The sequence below is a fragment of the Clarias gariepinus genome, chromosome 22 (genome assembly GCF_024256425.1).
Source record: "Clarias gariepinus isolate MV-2021 ecotype Netherlands chromosome 22, CGAR_prim_01v2, whole genome shotgun sequence".
NCBI classification, from domain to species: Eukaryota; Metazoa; Chordata; class Actinopteri; order Siluriformes; family Clariidae; genus Clarias; species Clarias gariepinus.
Window position 1 is genome coordinate 14,566,577 of NC_071121.1, and position 17,149 is coordinate 14,583,725.

The following is a 17,149-nucleotide window of genomic DNA, read 5'->3' on the forward strand; positions in this document are numbered from 1 at the left end:
GCTCGAGTGCGCTGTATCATTCCCGAAGCCACCTTTTCCAGCAGACTTGGGCACGGTTCCCAAGAGTGAAACAACTGAGTTGTCACCAATCAAAATGAACCAGACTTAAGTGTTCTCGAAAAAGATCCCGAGGCCGTAATGTAAAAGCGCCCTAACTGATCTGGGGTTGAATCCCAAATAACATAAAGCAGAAAGCTAGTGCTTTCTTTAGGTTTAGAATTTATTGTTCCCCCACAAGTATTGCCCTTGATTAGGAGTTAGAGAGGGATTTAGGATTCAGCCTTTTTATAGAACATAATATGCTTTGTAGCTTGTGTTAGTCATGAGCAAAGCTAAGGTAACTGTCAGGGTATTGGAAGCTTTCTCTAGCAGAAATGCAATTTTAAATACAACAAAGAGAGCTCAGAGGCAATTTAGAACACAAAACCCTTCTAATTACAAAGAGTGTTAAAGATTAGGAGAAACATTAAAAACAATAGAAAAACTTCATTTTACAGCATCATCAACCTCATCCTTTACCAGTTTCAGTCTTATTCATGGTTTTCATGACTTATCATAGTACAAGTGCACCACATAACATCTGATTGGGCATCACTTGATTGCATTCAAGTTCCATAACATTATAACAAAGATTTAAAAAATGCAGTTAGAGAATAAGCAGTTACAGAAAGTATGCACAGTCCACATATCTCATGTCTCTTGTACAGAAAGTGATTGCAGTCATTTAAGGGTTGTAGCATAATATATTTACTTAATTTAAGTGGGAGTACCATTGTAACCTGGAAAAACGCACCAAGCACAGGGAGAAGATAAACTCCAAACACACACACACGCACTATCGTTGAGGTGTGAAGCGACAGTGCTAACCAGCAAGCCCCCACCTTCTCCCAATGTTTAGCTTTTTATGGCCTATTTGTATAGCTTTCGGATAATAAGAGCTATTCTCTTTTAAAACACAAAATTACCCTTTAGCTCATTATTATTCACATGTTTATAACTAGAATCTACAGTAGATGTTTCTAGATGCCTAGTAGCTAATAATTGGAGTAGCTGATAATAAAAGCTATATGTCCATACCATCAAAGTGCAAAAACAGCCTTCAGTTAATTATTATCAATCATTTAGCTATCATTATATGTAATTGTATGAGAAGTTAATAATAAGAAGAACTCTATACCATCTCTAAAGCTAAACAATCTTCAAGAATCCAGCTAACGTTATCAGTGTAGTTGTTTTGGATCCACCAGCTACGTATTAGCAAAACAAACCAAAGAGATAATTCCTAACATTAGGTCAAAGCAACCTATATGAATGTTATTTTAGCAGCTATTAGCAAGTAGTAAATCGTATCAATGTGTGAAACCAGACTTATGATCAGGATGGCAGTGAGAACCTATAAATTCATCCCACCTATCAGGCTGTCTACTGCACTCTCACATAACAAAAATACATCATGTTTCACTGCTTTATCACTCCACCCATTAATCCATGCTACTGCTCCCATCGACGTGTGGGTTTATGCTCAATATTGATTAAAAAAAACAATAATTTAATCGTTTGTTTGTTTTATTAAAAATAGTAAAACTTTATCAAATGTCACCTCTGATTAAAACAGTAATATATATTTTTAAGATGTTAAGCCCATTCAAAACTATAGGTAGGAAATATTTTTCAAAAGTAGTCCAGAGTGATATAACTGTACATTTTTGCTATACCTAGAAAATCTTGACAGTGTCTGAAAAAAATATATATAAAATATCAATTTCATTTTATTATTGCTAATTTTTGCTTTAAATATGACTTTGTACATAAATAAATGACTGCCTATAGATATAACTTTTACAGTGAAAGCGATCATAGAATTTGCTTGAAAGTTGAATTATATCTCTTTAAAAATGAGACTGCGGGTGCATCCTCCTTCACCTAGCCTTAACTTAGTTAGACAGCTGTGGCAAAAGCAGGGGGGGTTCATTCATGAACTTGGAAATTAGGCTGTGCACTTTGGATCGTCTCTACATATGGGAGGAGCTGCAATACAAAAACACACTCCCGAACTTTGTCTCCTCCACTGCTCCCACTTGCTCTCTCTCTCTCTCTCCCTCTCTTTCTCTCTCTCTCTTTCTCTCTCTCACTCTCTCTTTCTCTCTCTCTCTCTCTCACTCTCTCTCCTGCTGGTTTTATCTTTGGTCCTGCTCAGTGTCCTACTGTCATGTCTTGATGTGATTTATGTCATGGGCTGTGAAGCTTACTTATCTCCTCTCCATCCACACACACACACACACACATTTACACACAGGGGGTTGGCTCCCTGCATCTGAGGCTCAGCCAGCCTGGCTCCTCTGGCCCAGCACCCAAACCAGGTCTGTGTGTGTGTGTGTGTGTGTGTGTGTGTGTGTGTGTGTGTGTGTGTGTGTGTGTGTGTGTGTGTGTGTGTGTGTGAAAGAAGGTGATGTTGGCAGTAAAATCATACTCAAGTCCAATCTTGTCATTGTCAATGTTTCTTTAGTTATAATCAAAGCCTAACTTTTTTTTCCCTTGTCTTAGCTTTTGTCTTCCTTTCTCTGAATTGCTTGTAGAAACCCTACAGCAAATTGTTATCCATTCAGATAATTCTAGCCAATTTTATTACTGGAACCATTAACCATTCACCTCTTATCTGAGAGTGTAAGGCTCTCTTTGTCTCCCTTTCTCACCTATGAGTTAAAGAGAAGCCAGCATAGCTAGTCGCCCTTTTCACTAAAGAGGTCGGAGAAGAGATATACTGCATTATGTGACCAAGATCATCAGGCATCACATGTCTCATCCATCCGTCCTCCATATTTTGCTTTATATAGTCATTTAGAGTAGCAACGGCCCCATTAAAATGACACAGTTCTCCCTTTTGCTCTCAAATACTTTCATCTGAGATAGCTGGAGTTATACTGGTTTGCGTTATTTGTGGGGTGCATATGTGATTTGTGCTGCTCGTGTGTGTGAGTGTGTTGGAGAGGTCGCCCGCGTTTCTCATCTGGCCGGCTCTTAGTCCAAGCCCTTTGATGTGCTTTTAGAATGGCCGGAGAGCTTTCTGCTTTCCCTCTCGCTTGACAATTGTTTATTAGTTTTGAAACAGCTTTAGTGGACATTGGGACTGTCTGGGCAACTAGCGATTCAGACACACACTCTCTATCCCAGAGAGAGTGGAGAATGTAACATGGATGCACTTCCTGAAAGGGGATGCTGGGGGCTGCGGTCCAAGCTGGGTTTCTGGAGTTGGTGGACAGCATAAAGGAAGAAGAACAGCTAATGACCCAACGATGCAAGGTTCAAAGAAAGCATAGAGGAACAGAGAAGGAGAGATCCAGGGAGGGACAGAAAGAGGGAGAGATAGACCACCCAAGTATACAGAGAATCATAGTGTGAAAGATTTATGGTTACGATGAGCATTGTGAAAATGCTGTTTTAGCATTGAATTAACATGGTTAAGTATTATAGAAGTGTTGCCACACACCTTAATCTAAGTATCTGGCTGCATGCCCACAGAGTAAAATCTAATCATTATTTTGATGCATCCTGCACAAAACAATTTTGAAAAAATATCAGTTGGTGAGATGCTTGTCCTCTCTTCCTAATTTTTTGTTTTATAAACAATGATCATTCACCATTAGTCATGTTGTACACTCATTGTCCACTTTATTAAGAAACACCTGTAAATCTGCTCATTTCTGCATGTATCTAATGAACTCATCAGGTGGCAGTAGTGCCATGGGATAAAAGTACACAGATTCACCACATGATGTGTTCACATCAAATATCAACTCTAACTTGGCATAGTGGTTGGTGCAAGTTAGTAATATTTCAGAAACTGCTGATATCATGGAATATTTAAAACACACCAGTTTATAGAGTAGTGTGAAAAGGAAAAAAAGGAATGTATAAAAAAAATTCTAAAATGTATCACATTTTATTCATCTCTAAGGACAGTATGGTTACTAATAAACACTGTGTGGCACATATACTGTATAATGTGATACAATCCTATTAATATATTACTTGTTACAATAGATTTCAATATGATTTTTTTCTCTTTTATAAGAATTCACATTATGTTCAACATTTCATCATTAAATTAGTAATACAGTATACAAAGTATAGTGCGGAAGTTTATCCCCATCACAGGGTGTGGCAAATGCTTTATATGATAAACCACATTTCCTCATAATTTTAAATTAATACTGCTTACACTTTCCCTGCTGTATTTCAATACATCACCTCACTCTCCTCATGTCCCTGTCTCTGAGCTGGAGAGTTATTCAGAGTTCAGTTCATTTGTCTTATCCTAAATAAAGACAGACTCCCTGAGAATACACTTCTAATCTTCTCCAAGGCTGTCATACCCATCACTTTTCTCTCTTTCGCTCTTACTGCCACATGATCTGTTCCCTCCTTCCCTCATTTCTCTAGGCTTATCGCTGAGGATAGATACTAAGAAAACATGCCAATGTGGTCTTTCTAATAGGCTGGTGTGGTGTAATTGGCTAATTGCTTTATTTTGCCATAGAGGGTTCTGCTTTGCATCAACCCAGCAGGAGAGCAGAAACACCTAGAAACATCTCTTTAACTGTCAGAGCTACTCAACTTGTTACTGGCTGAGGCATGAACAGGATTCATCTGCCATTGGCTAGACTGAGGATGGATGTTTCTGCTGACAACCAATGGGGCCAGACGAGGGTGAGCTGTGTGAGGTATGGGACGCCACATTCTTTAGTGCTAATCAAATCTTATGAGCTTTCACTGACGAGTATGCGTGAGTGGGTCTGGTGTGTGCTGTGTAGTAGGATGATGCTATAGGGGCCATGACTTGCTCTCATAAGCCTGACTAGTCATGGAATAAGCTCAGCTCATCAATAAAACACGCACACAAACACACACACACATGTATATTACGTCTGGCCTTTGAATACCTACACAAGAAGAATGAGTGTGTAAGATTATGAGATAGATTTAAAAGAAAGTTTTTTAAAGTAGCGAGTAGGGGCTTCTACACACAGTAGTGTGGGATTGGGATAGGGCTGAATGTCAAACTGCACCCTCTACAAAGCCTTCATCCACTCTTTTCTTCTACTGCAAAGGCAGAGACCCCTCCCCTCTCCCCCTCAGCTCATCAGCCCATCTCTCTGTCTTCATTAATCCAAATAATAATGCATACACGATACACCCTCTCTTTTCTCATTCATATTGTAAAGTTATTTATGCATGCTTAGGGTTTATTTTGGGGATGGGTGGAGACTGAGTGACTAAGTTTAGCTTGTCTTCAACTTCCTTCTCACCCCGAGCAACCCCCCCCCCCCCCCCCCCACGACATCTGTCCTGCACAATATTAGCTTTTTTGCCATTTTGTCATTCTAAAATCTATTACTTTTTCATTTCAGTACAGATTAAACAAGGATTGTAGCAGAACTTATGTCCAAAAATAAAACTTTTAACACAACCTTTATACATTATTATAACAGAATATGTATGGTGGTATGACTGGGGTTTTTTTTTTTAGCTTTGTTTTTGCTAATTTCCTCTTTATGCCACCAGACTTCCTGTGACCTTTTCTTTAAAAAGATGCCTACCTGCCCTTCCTTTAAGTACCGTGAGGTCCTGTCAAGTCTCCCTGTGATTTATTTTCAGTGCTACAGCACTGCATTTTGACTTACTGAAAATGTCTTCATTACACCCCCACCTTGCATCCCCCCTTTTTTCTCTTTGCTTTATTTTTGGGTTGGCAGGTCATGCTTATCTGTATACACACAGGTGACAAATGAAAGGAAAAAACAGGATCTTTTGCATTCTGTGGAAGGCATTTAATTCTCTGGTTTGGTTTTAGTTTACTTGGTCTCCTTGAAGGAGGGGTGGGGGGTGGAGGGTAACTGCAAATTGAGTCGCCTTTGCCACGATTTATGACTGCAATACACTTTTCAGTCACACGGGGGAGTGGGTAGTAGATAAATCGTCAATTTTTCCTGTATACCAGGTTGCAGGGGGGCCTAAAACCATCCCAGTTGACTTCGGGCACAAGCCATGACACACGTTGGATGAGGTGCCAATCCATCACAGGGCACACACATACTTATTCACACACTACAGGCAATTAGTTAATGCCAATTAGCCTAATCTGCATGTATTTGGACTGGGTGAGGAAACTGGAGAACTCTGAAGAAACCCACCAAGCATGGGGAGAACATTGAACCTGGACCCTGGAGGTCCAAGGCCACCGTGCTGCCTACTTTTTTGTTGACTTTTAAAATGTTTTCAATAAAACATGCGTGTGACGGTGTGATTTCAAGGAAATAAAGTAATTTTTAAAAAGTGGATCCATAGAAAAAGGTTTGGGAAACACTGGTGTATTAGACAGTGTTCTCTAACACCATTTCTCCAATTTAGGCAACATCTTTTGGATGAATGGGGTCACATCCATACAGTTCAATTCCAAAATCAATGTGCATGGAAGCTGTTCTGGTCACATAATAAAAAAAATTTGTTTTGTTTTGGAAAAGATAAAAATACATCAGAAGTAGATGTAACTACAATACAAATGTTGCTGAATTGCAATTACATTTTTATTTGCATGGCGTTTTACCAATTCTGTTATTAAAAGCACTATACAAATTAACAATTTTTATGAACTTTTTTTAACAATTGTCATTGACGCAAAGCAGCTTTACACAATTAAAATAAGTAATGGAAGTTTGTACAAAATGCATGTGTGTGAATCAAAATTATAAGATTGTCCCTAATGAGCAAGCCAAGGGTGACGGCGACAGTGGCAAGGAAAAACTCCCTGAGATGGCAATAGGAAGAAACCTTGAGAGGAACCAGACTCAACAGGGAAACCATCCTCATTTGGGTGATAACGGATAGCAGGGATTGATCTGGAGTCATACTGTGTGTTAGGCAGCTGGCAGTTCAATATACCAGTTGATGTCTTTAAGTTTAAATGGAGTCCAGCTTGTTATTGGCGGCTCAGATTGACTTGTAGGAAATTTCAGCCCTGAACTATCGAGCGATTGCAGTCACAAGTCCTCAGAGAACAGGTGTATGCATCAGGCGAGAGCCGAGGTCTTTGTTTGAAAGTGGAACCATCCCCATTCACCACACGCATTCCAGGCAGACTACACGGGGCATCCATGTGACGTGATCTCCAACCAGAATCAGGACACCAGGAGGGGTCAAACAGGTCTAGAGAAATTCTTAGCATACTGTTGTCTATATCTCATTAACAGAGTTGACATTTGTGCTCTTTCATAGATGAAACAACAATGTCCCAACAATATTGTGAGTATAGGTTAAGTTATAACAAGATGACTGTGTTTATGATAGCTAGACATGCCTCAAAGCAGGGGTTACAAGGCTGCTCTCCTCTCTGTTGGTATCTTTTTATTGCACTTTGCAATTTATGGCACATAAATTTTTTCCACATTATGGTTCTATTATCTAGTTATGTTACCGGTGTTGGCATCTGGTTACAGCAGCATTATTGCCAGAACAGGCATGATTTTTAATTACATACTTTGCTGTGAACATTATCTTACTTGTTTGTCTAAATCATGCAAAGGTGTATATTTCAAGCAGCACGATGACATATTAGTGCTGTGGCCTTGCACCTCCAGGGTCCAGGCCTCCTTGGATAGGCTCCAGGCCTCCCACAAATCTGGTTAGGGCTTAACAGTATGGGCACTATAGAGAGTAAGTGAATCAAAGAGTCAGCCCCTCAATACATGATTCATACAGATGGTTTAAATACATGTCCAGGAGAAATTTTGCCTATGTGCATCACCTTATCCAGTAAAAAAAATCTCTATTTTACAAAAGTACTAGTAATTAGTGTTTTTTCTGCTTTTATTGCATTTATTCTCATGAAGTGTTTTAAATATTTAAAAAGACTTTTAATATATTTTACATTTTAAAAGGTTTAAGTTCGGAAAATAAACACGAAAAATTCTATTCTCTTAACAAAATCTATTCTTGTTAACATTTTTCTTTAATTTTTTATTTAATTTTTTTATTTTCAAATGAAATCAAATATGCATATACCTGGTAGACATACAGATCAGGTGTGTGTGTGTGTGTGTGTGTTTGTGTGTGTGTGTGTGTGTGTGTGCGTGTGTGTGTGTGTGTGTGTGTGTGTGTGTGTGCATGTGTGTGTGCACCAGAGAAAGTCTAAAAGTTGTATTTACCAGCTACAATAGTATATACACCTGAGCAGATCAGTATTTATCTACAGGGTGGAGCTGGCAGTAATATTGGTCACTTCAGTATGATGCAGATAGAGGTTAGGGTACCACTATATCACAAGCTGGGCAAACATTCTTTCCACCCACACATATTCTCGCATTAAGGTTCAAGTACAGTCTGCACCACTTAAACTAAAGAGCAAACAAAAAATTAAACAGTCCAACTGTGACTGCGCCCAGTTTCTCCTACCATTTTCTAAATAGGTTTAAACCCATGAAGTGCTCTGAATTTTTTTTTTTTTAATGAAGTAGGTTACTGGAGTGCACTTTAATTATACATTAATTGATGCAAGCTATGCTTCTTTTTTTTCCGACCAGAGTACATTTCATGCATGAAAAATTGCGGTTCTTTAGAAACTCATTCTTTAGATGAATATAGACTTTTTAAATTAAATAAAACAGTTTTTTCCATTATTATTAATATGTTGAAGTTGTTTTGCATGTTCATGTCATTTCCCTATGTTAGGCAGGACTGTAGGTGGGCTTGGACTGACTGCCTGTTTCATCATGGCCAGTTCTGGCAGTGCTGCGCTCACTCAATCAGTCAGGTGGATCAAATCCCCAACATATAGAAACCAGAATCTAGACAGTTATAAGAGTTTTACTTTATACATCATTAACATTCCTTGATAACATGCCTCATAACATAAGTTACATCTGAAAGAAAATTATCATTGGGACTAAAGTCGTTGCCAAACAGTGATGTGAGTGTTGGTGCCTGAATAATAAAAAAAAAAATACGCATTATGTTATTTAGTGAAATCTAATCTGGTTTTGTCCCCATTAAGTGTCCACAGATGCCTTTATAAGAAGACTTCTACAGCGCCCTCTAGTGTCTAAGAAAGTTTTAGATTCATGTGCCAGTCCATATCTAGGATGCCCAGCTTTAACTTGTTCAGGCTACAGGCAAATCCAAAATATTTTATAAATCTGATTTTTAGGAAAAACCATCTACACTGTTATTTAAAAGTGATCAGATCGGATTAGACTCTGTTAAGACTCTCATGGCAAATCCAACACATTGCTGATATATCTGCATTGGTTGCTGTGGTAATGACGTGAAGATGTCATGTGTACAGTTGTACTTACTGTATCTTGCGTGATGTCAAATTTTGGAGACTTATAACACTAGACACATAACAACAAGACACTTAGGAATGGGGACATCACATTCCCCCCCAAAGTGCTATGTTCTCCATTTCCATCTCCATTTCATCCATCATCTTCCCAGTCTGTTTACAACCATGGATCTGTGTACCACATGATTATGTAGACCTAAACTTTAGTGCCCTCACTTTGTGAGGGTCGTAATTGGCAGATTAAAATATAATTTAAGCAGTTAGAGAATCCAGACTGACATATCTTTGCAATTTAGAATCTGATTTTAAACCACCTCTGGATGTGGTTCAAATCAAATTTGTAAAAATCTGATTACATTTTTTATTTTTATTGCCTAGACTACACGAAAGCTGAGTCCAAACTGATTACAATCTAAAAATCAGACTTGGGTTGGCAATCTGGTCATGGCTTTTATCATCTCAGTTTTAATGCTATGGTATGTCTGGTGCCAAAAATACCAGGAAGAATGTGTAAAGAAGTAGATTGATAGATTTGGTAGAGAAGAAGATCAATTTTTAAAGCACAAGTCAGGATGGTCAGTGCAAGTCACAAAACGTTGTCATAATACAAGACCATTTCTAAAACCCTGTTGATTGCAACATACTTTAAATGGGTGGGATTAAGTTTCTTGAAAACTAAAGGTTAATACAGTATAATTGGTGCATTGTCTGTGTACATGGTATTCCTTTGTCTGTGAGGGTTTTCTCTGGATTCTTCAGTTTCCTTCGACCTGCCAAAACATGCAGTCAACCGGCCTTTAATTCAGGGCGTACAATATTCTGGTGTTGATCCCCGGTGTTGATTTAAAACTTTTTGAGATTATTCGAGTCCAGTTGAAGTAAATTAAATACAGGGAATTTACTGTGTAGCTTGCAACCAGTGTTCCCAGGATAGACTCAATATGCAGCATTACCCTGACCAGGATAAAAAGGTTAGTGAATGTGTATATAATAATGTACTATAAAATAATGTACTGCCTAAACTTACTCTCGAATTCAGTTTTTTAACACTAATTTATGACAATTAATATTATATTTGTTGGTTGGTTTGTACGGTATAAGTACAAAATACTGCTTGATAATAAAGTATCCACTATTCTATTCCCATCTTCTCTTTTTCTTCTCCCATTTCTCTTCTTGACATTTTTAGTTGCATAAACATTTACAAAGCAGTATTTTTTCTTTTTTAAAGCGGCTTCACCGTGTCTTGTAAATCTGCCTCACTCTTTGATGTCTTATCACTACATTGCTTATAAAGTTGGAGGGATCTTATGGAATCCAGGTTCTTCCATAAGATCCCTCCAACATTACATTTGTAAATGAGTGTGACCTGTGTGTTATATATCAGTGGTCTCATCGCAGTAAGCCATATTTTTCACCTAGGAATACTGATTGTTCATATACTGAATTATCATTATTATAGATTAGACCTGTGTTGGTTTAACCTTCTCTTCGGTTTTTTCTTCTGTTATCTGGATCTTTTATTTTGACTGTGGAGGTTCATAAAATTTAACTAGACACAGAAGGATAGTTTCGGAAGGATTTCCAGTTGACAATATCCTCTGGATTGAGGGCTATGAATTCAAATCCTGTTGGACCAGATCAGCTCTTGATGAATGAGATCAATACTAAGACAAATGTAATGAATGTCATTGTATGAAGTTTTGTGTAAGTTTTGTGCAATTTAAATGGTTACATATAATACAATAAATAATAATAAATAATGCAAAGAACAGTCTCTAAAAAGAAGAGAATCATCTTTAAAAACATACACACAAACACATGAATACACACTTAGAGGACCCACAAAATACAGTAGTAAATATGATGTGGCCTCAATGTTCTTAATCACACCAGCCTTCAAAAAGACAGTCCTAGAGATAAAAAAAATAGGTACGGTTTATGGTGAAATGGAAAAAAAACGGAAAAGATGTATTGATCTATACATTTTCCTCATGGTTTTAAGCATAGCTCAAAAACAGTTAATGTTCTACCATATCAACTTTTTCCACAGCACTCAGATGACCAGTCTGGTTTTGCCGGAGTGTGTGCAAAAATGTGCAAAAATAATACGGCCATAGTCCAGATTGAAAAAATGGGTCCAATTCCATGGGGAAGTCATTCCCAGCTGGAATCAGGTACTGGTACAGTATGACCCCATTATATGTCAAAGCTTTGGGGCTAAAGTTCAGTAACGATGGCAGAAGGGGTTTGTTTCTATTACAAAAAGCAATTATGAAAGGTTTATTTTCGGGTGAAGTAGTATTATTCACTAAGTAAAAACAGTGAAGGCAGAGAAAACTCAGAGATTCATTACGTTTGTGATGAACGATGGTTCTTCATACAAGGTTGTATCTTCATGCAAAATAAATTTGGGGTTCAAAATTCAATAAAACTACTTCATTTTAGAGTATAATATTCATTTTAGAGAAATATTCATAATGTGAACAAAACAAGATTTAATATTATACCACTGTAGACATCCAGGGGAACACCTATACACCTGAAACATTTATAGAGTTATCTAATCAAATCAAATCAAAGCAAATCACTTTTATTGTTACATCACACTACTGGTACACTGTACCAGCCAAAGTACCAGCACCACAATGCATAAAATCGGATATGCATAAAACCATGCATATACTGTACAGGTCTCAGCCTCAGTTAATATTCACATCAGGAGTCAAAACTGGGGGGAAAATGGTCCTCTGACCTCTCTTATCGACAAGGCGTTGCACAAACAGAACAGTTGCTCACTCAGTGTTTTTCAATTTTTGCACCATTTTGTGTAAATAGTTTTTAAAGACAATTGTATGTGAAGTTCCAAGAACATCAGCAGTGTCTGGAACTAACAAACATGTCATGGGTAAAGTCACAGAGATCACACTTTTTCCCCACGCTGATGTTTGATGTGAACATTAACTGAACCATTAACTGCATGATTTTTTGCATTTCATTTTCCGCCATGTGATTGCATAAATGTGCAGGTGCTTCACATAAAGTGGATGGTGGGAGTTTATTGTAATCCATGGCAACATGTTTAACGCCACTCATGAAATAACTTTGCATTAAAAAAAAAAAAAAAAAAAAAAAATATATATATATATATATACAGTGGTGTGAAAAACTATTTGCCCCCTTCCTGATTTCTTATTCTTTTGCATGTTTGTCACACTTAAATGTTTCTGATCATCAAACACATTTAACAACAAGTCAAAGATAACACAAGTAAACACAAAATGCAGTTTTTAAATGATGGTTTTTATTATTTAGGGAGAAAAAAAATCCAAACTTACATGGCCCTGTGTGAAAAAGTAATTGCCCCCTGAACCTAATAACTGATTGGGCCACCCTTAGCAGCAATAACTGCAATCAAGTGTTTGCGATAACTTGCAACGAGTCTTTTACAGCGCTCTGGAGGAATTTTGGCCCACTCATCTTTGCAGAATTGTTGTAATTCAGCTTTATTTGGGGGTTTTCTTGCATGAACCGCCTTTTTAAGGTCATGCCACAACATCTCAATAGGATTCAGGTCAGGACTTTGACTAGGCCACTCCAAAGTCTTCATTTTGTTTTTCTTCAACCATTCAGAGGTGGATTTGCTGGTGTGTTTTGGGTCATTGTCCTGCTGCAGCACCCAAGATCGCTTCAGCTTGAGTTGCCGAACAGATGGCCGGACATTCTCCTTCAGGATTTTTTGGTAGACAGTAGAATTCATGGTTCCATCTATCACAGCAAGCCTTCCAGGTCCTGAAGCAGCAAAACAACCCCAGACCATCACACTACCACCACCATATTTTACTGTTGGTATGATGTTCTTTTTCTGAAATGCTGTGTTACTTTTACGCCAGATGTATCGGGACACGCACCTTCCAAAAAGTTCAACTTTTGTCTCGTCGGTCCACAAGGTATTTACCCAAAAGTCTTGGCAATCATTGAGATTTTTTTTAGCAAAATTGAGACGAGCCTTAATTGTTTTTTTTGCTTAAAAGTGGTTTGCCTTGGAAATCTGCCATGCAGGCCGTTTTTGCCCAGTCTCTTTCTTATGTTGGAGTCGTGAACACTGACCTTAATTGAGGCAAGTGAGGCCTGCAGTTCTTTAGATGTTGTCCTGGGGTCTTTTGTGGCCTCTCGGATGAGTTGTCTCTGCGCTCTTGGGGTAATTTTGGTCGGCTTGCCACTCCTGGGAAGGTTCACCACTGTTCCATGTTTTTGCCATTTGTGGATAATGGCTCTCACTGTGGTTCGCTGGAGTCCCAAGGCTTTGAAAATGGCTTTATAACCTTTACCAGCCTGATAGATCTCAATTACTTTTGTTCTCATTTTTTTCTGAATTTCTTTGGATCTTGGCATAATGTCTAGCTTTTGAGGTGCTTTTGGTCTACTTCTCTGTGTCAGGTAGCTCCTATTTAAGTGATTTTTTTGATTGAAACAGGTGTGGCAGTAATCAGGCCTGGGGGTGACTACAGAAATTGAACTTTTAACTGTGATAAACCACAGTTAAGTTATTTTTTAACAAGGGGGGGCAATTACTTTTTCACACAGGGCCATGTAGATTTGGAGTGTTTTTTCTCCCTTAATAACATAATCTTCATTTAAAAACTGCATTTTGTGTTCAATTATGTTATCTTTGACTAATAGTTAACGGTTTTTGATGAGCAGAAACATTTAAGTGTGACAAACATGCAAAAGAATAAGAAATCAGGAAGGGGGCAAATAGTTTTTCACACCACTGTATATATATATATATATATATATATAGACCTTAGATGGTCTACAGGACACCATCTGTACTTGCACACATTTAATTGAGAGGTGAAATGACTACAAAGAACCTAGAGGCAAAACCCCACACAGACAGTAACACCGGGTCATGATCAAACCCAGGACCCACAAGGCCTTTGAGACAGGAAGGCTAGCCACTTCTTCATCATTCAATGTTATTTTAACCGTGTGTTTATAAGTGGACTTTTTGCAGTTTATCGTTTTATAGCGGTCACGCCATACACCTCTGTGTGAAGAACATGGTCACATTCCTGCAGACCACAAGTACAGAAATAAAGACAGGGAAAGAGTACAAAGTCATTTTTCCAAGAGTCTTTTATTGTGTGGCCAGACAGGCAGGACCATGTAAGGCCACAGGTGACAGACATGTCAAATAAGGTAGAATGAGGGTTTTTTTTTTTTGTCATTGACAGATTCAGACAAAGGACACGGCAAAGTGCATATACACACCTACAGTGTTTCTCTGATATGATTGTAAAATGCTTCCTTTATGTTTGCACTCATTGTTGACTCTCAGTGTACAGTTGCCAGACAGACACGGATTTATACAGAAGGTGGTTTCATTTTGTTGAATATACTCAGAATAGAATCAATGTTAAATTTTCACATTATATATTCTTACACAATATAAATGAATAGAGCTTCAGGAAAGTGACAAGGGGAGAAAGAGGCTCACATTTACACGATAGACAAACTGGTAAAGCAAATCCATACTGGCTGAAAACTCAAGACAAACAAACCTTGGTCTTGTGGCACTTATACTTATTGTTAATTTATCACCCCATGTAGTTAATGTTTTCTCAAAATGTTTGGCTGTTGGTATGAAAAATGTGTTATTCCGCCATCTTGTGGAGATACATTGATTTCAAGAAAACTAAATTGGTACATATGCAGTAATGACTATTACTCACTCACTCTCACTTCCTGGAGCCTATCCCAGAACGCTTAGGGCATGAGGAAGGGGTACACCCTGGACAGGGTGCCAATCCATCGCAGGGCACACACACATACACACACTCACACACTCATTCACATACTACGGGCCATTTGGGAACACTAACTAACCTACTAATTAACCTAACCTACATGTCTTTGGACTGTGGGAGGAAACCGGAGTGTAATGACTATTAATTGTTTATTTATTTTCTCTTGAGCATTTTCACTTTGAGATATTTAATGTGCCAAAGTATGCTGAGCTAATTATGAGAAAGAAAAAGACTAACGAGCTAACCTCAGGAACCTACAAAGTTCTCCCTATGTTCATAAGGGTTTCTTTTGCGTTCTCAGGTTCCCTCCCTTAAATTGCTTCAGAATTAATAGAAATCTTAATTTGAGTAAATAAAGTGTTTTAAAAAAAAAATTTACTGATGCAAAAGATTAGTACAGTAGATTGTTCTGAAGGTGAAACATTAAAAGCATTATGCATTTTAATAAAGCGAAAATGTGAGGGAGACAGCAAAAAGAAAAGTTATGATCTTTGATCCAGGCTGAGATTATGTTTTCTTTGTGACATGGTGCATTATCATACTGGAAGTAAGAAGCCATTAGAAGATGATAAATTTTGGCACATGAGCAAGAATACTCAAATAGACTGTGGCTTTCAAGCAACGATTGATTTGTATTAATGGGCCCATAGTGTGCCAAGAAAACATTGCACTCATCATTATCCATGTCCAAATCCATTAGCCTGGATTGTTGAAACAAGGCAGGTTGCATCCATGGATTCATGCTCTTGGCACCATTTTAACCCTACCACATTTGTGCCTCAGTAGAAATTGTTGAAGTCTATCCAGTGTTATCTGGGGCAGTGGGTGCACAGTTGGTTAACGCTCTGGGTCACTGATCAAAAGGTCAGCAGTTCAAGACCCACCAAGCTGCCACTGTTGGGACCTTAAACAAGGCTCTTAAAGCTGTCTGCTCTAGGGGTGCCGTATCATGGCTGACCATGTGCTCTGATCCCAGCCCCCAACCTCTTATAGGCGGAGAAAGAAATTTACTGTATATTTACAGTACTTTACAGTATATTTGACTGTAACTTGTCCATCTTAACATTCAATGTGTTGTAGATTCTGGGGTGTTTTCTACTCAACAAAATTCTAAAAAAGTAGGTTATCTGAGATATTGTAGCCTTTCTGTCCCCTTGAATCCTACTGGCCATTCTCCATTGGCCTCTCTCATCAGCAAGGCATTTCTGTTTGCAAAGGGGGTAAAGGCAGTTATTTACATTATATTGTATGCATTTATCTATGCGCCACATACAGTATACTGTATTATATAGCGGCACGGTGGGTTACTTGTTAGCATTGTCGCCTTGCATCTCCAGGGTCCTTGTGCAAAGAATTTTCATGTTATGCCCATGCTTGGTGAGGTTCCTCCGGGTTCTCTGGTTTCCTCCCACAGTTCAAAGACATGCAGATTAGCCTTGTTCATTCCACGAATTGTGAATGTTGAAAATGTTTCCCGCAACAGTTGTAGAAATACAGTGGTTCCATTCGCCTAGTTTCTTAATGGATCTTGGATGTACAGTATATTATATGAAGTTATCAATGCGCCATCTATTGGTAAATGTTAGTAACTACCAGCAATAGTGGAATTGTGTGATAATCTTATAAACAGATTTATATTGTTACCACATAAAATATTTTTAGATATAATACTACAGGGAGAATTCCAATACAATTTAATGAGTACTTTCCTCTTTAACAAAATACACTAATTATTTCATTTATTTAGCTTTTTACATTGAATAGTGGGTAATAATATTGAGAAATGCTTTACTGATGATACATTCATCTATCTATACTTTAACAGAATTGACATAACTTTGCTCTCATTGGTTGAGTATTAATCTGATCTTTTTTTATTTCGGTCTGGCCTGCACTGTGGCTTTATCGAGGCAGAGGTGCCAGCTGGTCACACCCAGTCCAGCTGGAACGCAGGAATCAGGAAACCTGCACCCAGCTCAGAACAGTCATGTGAAAAATT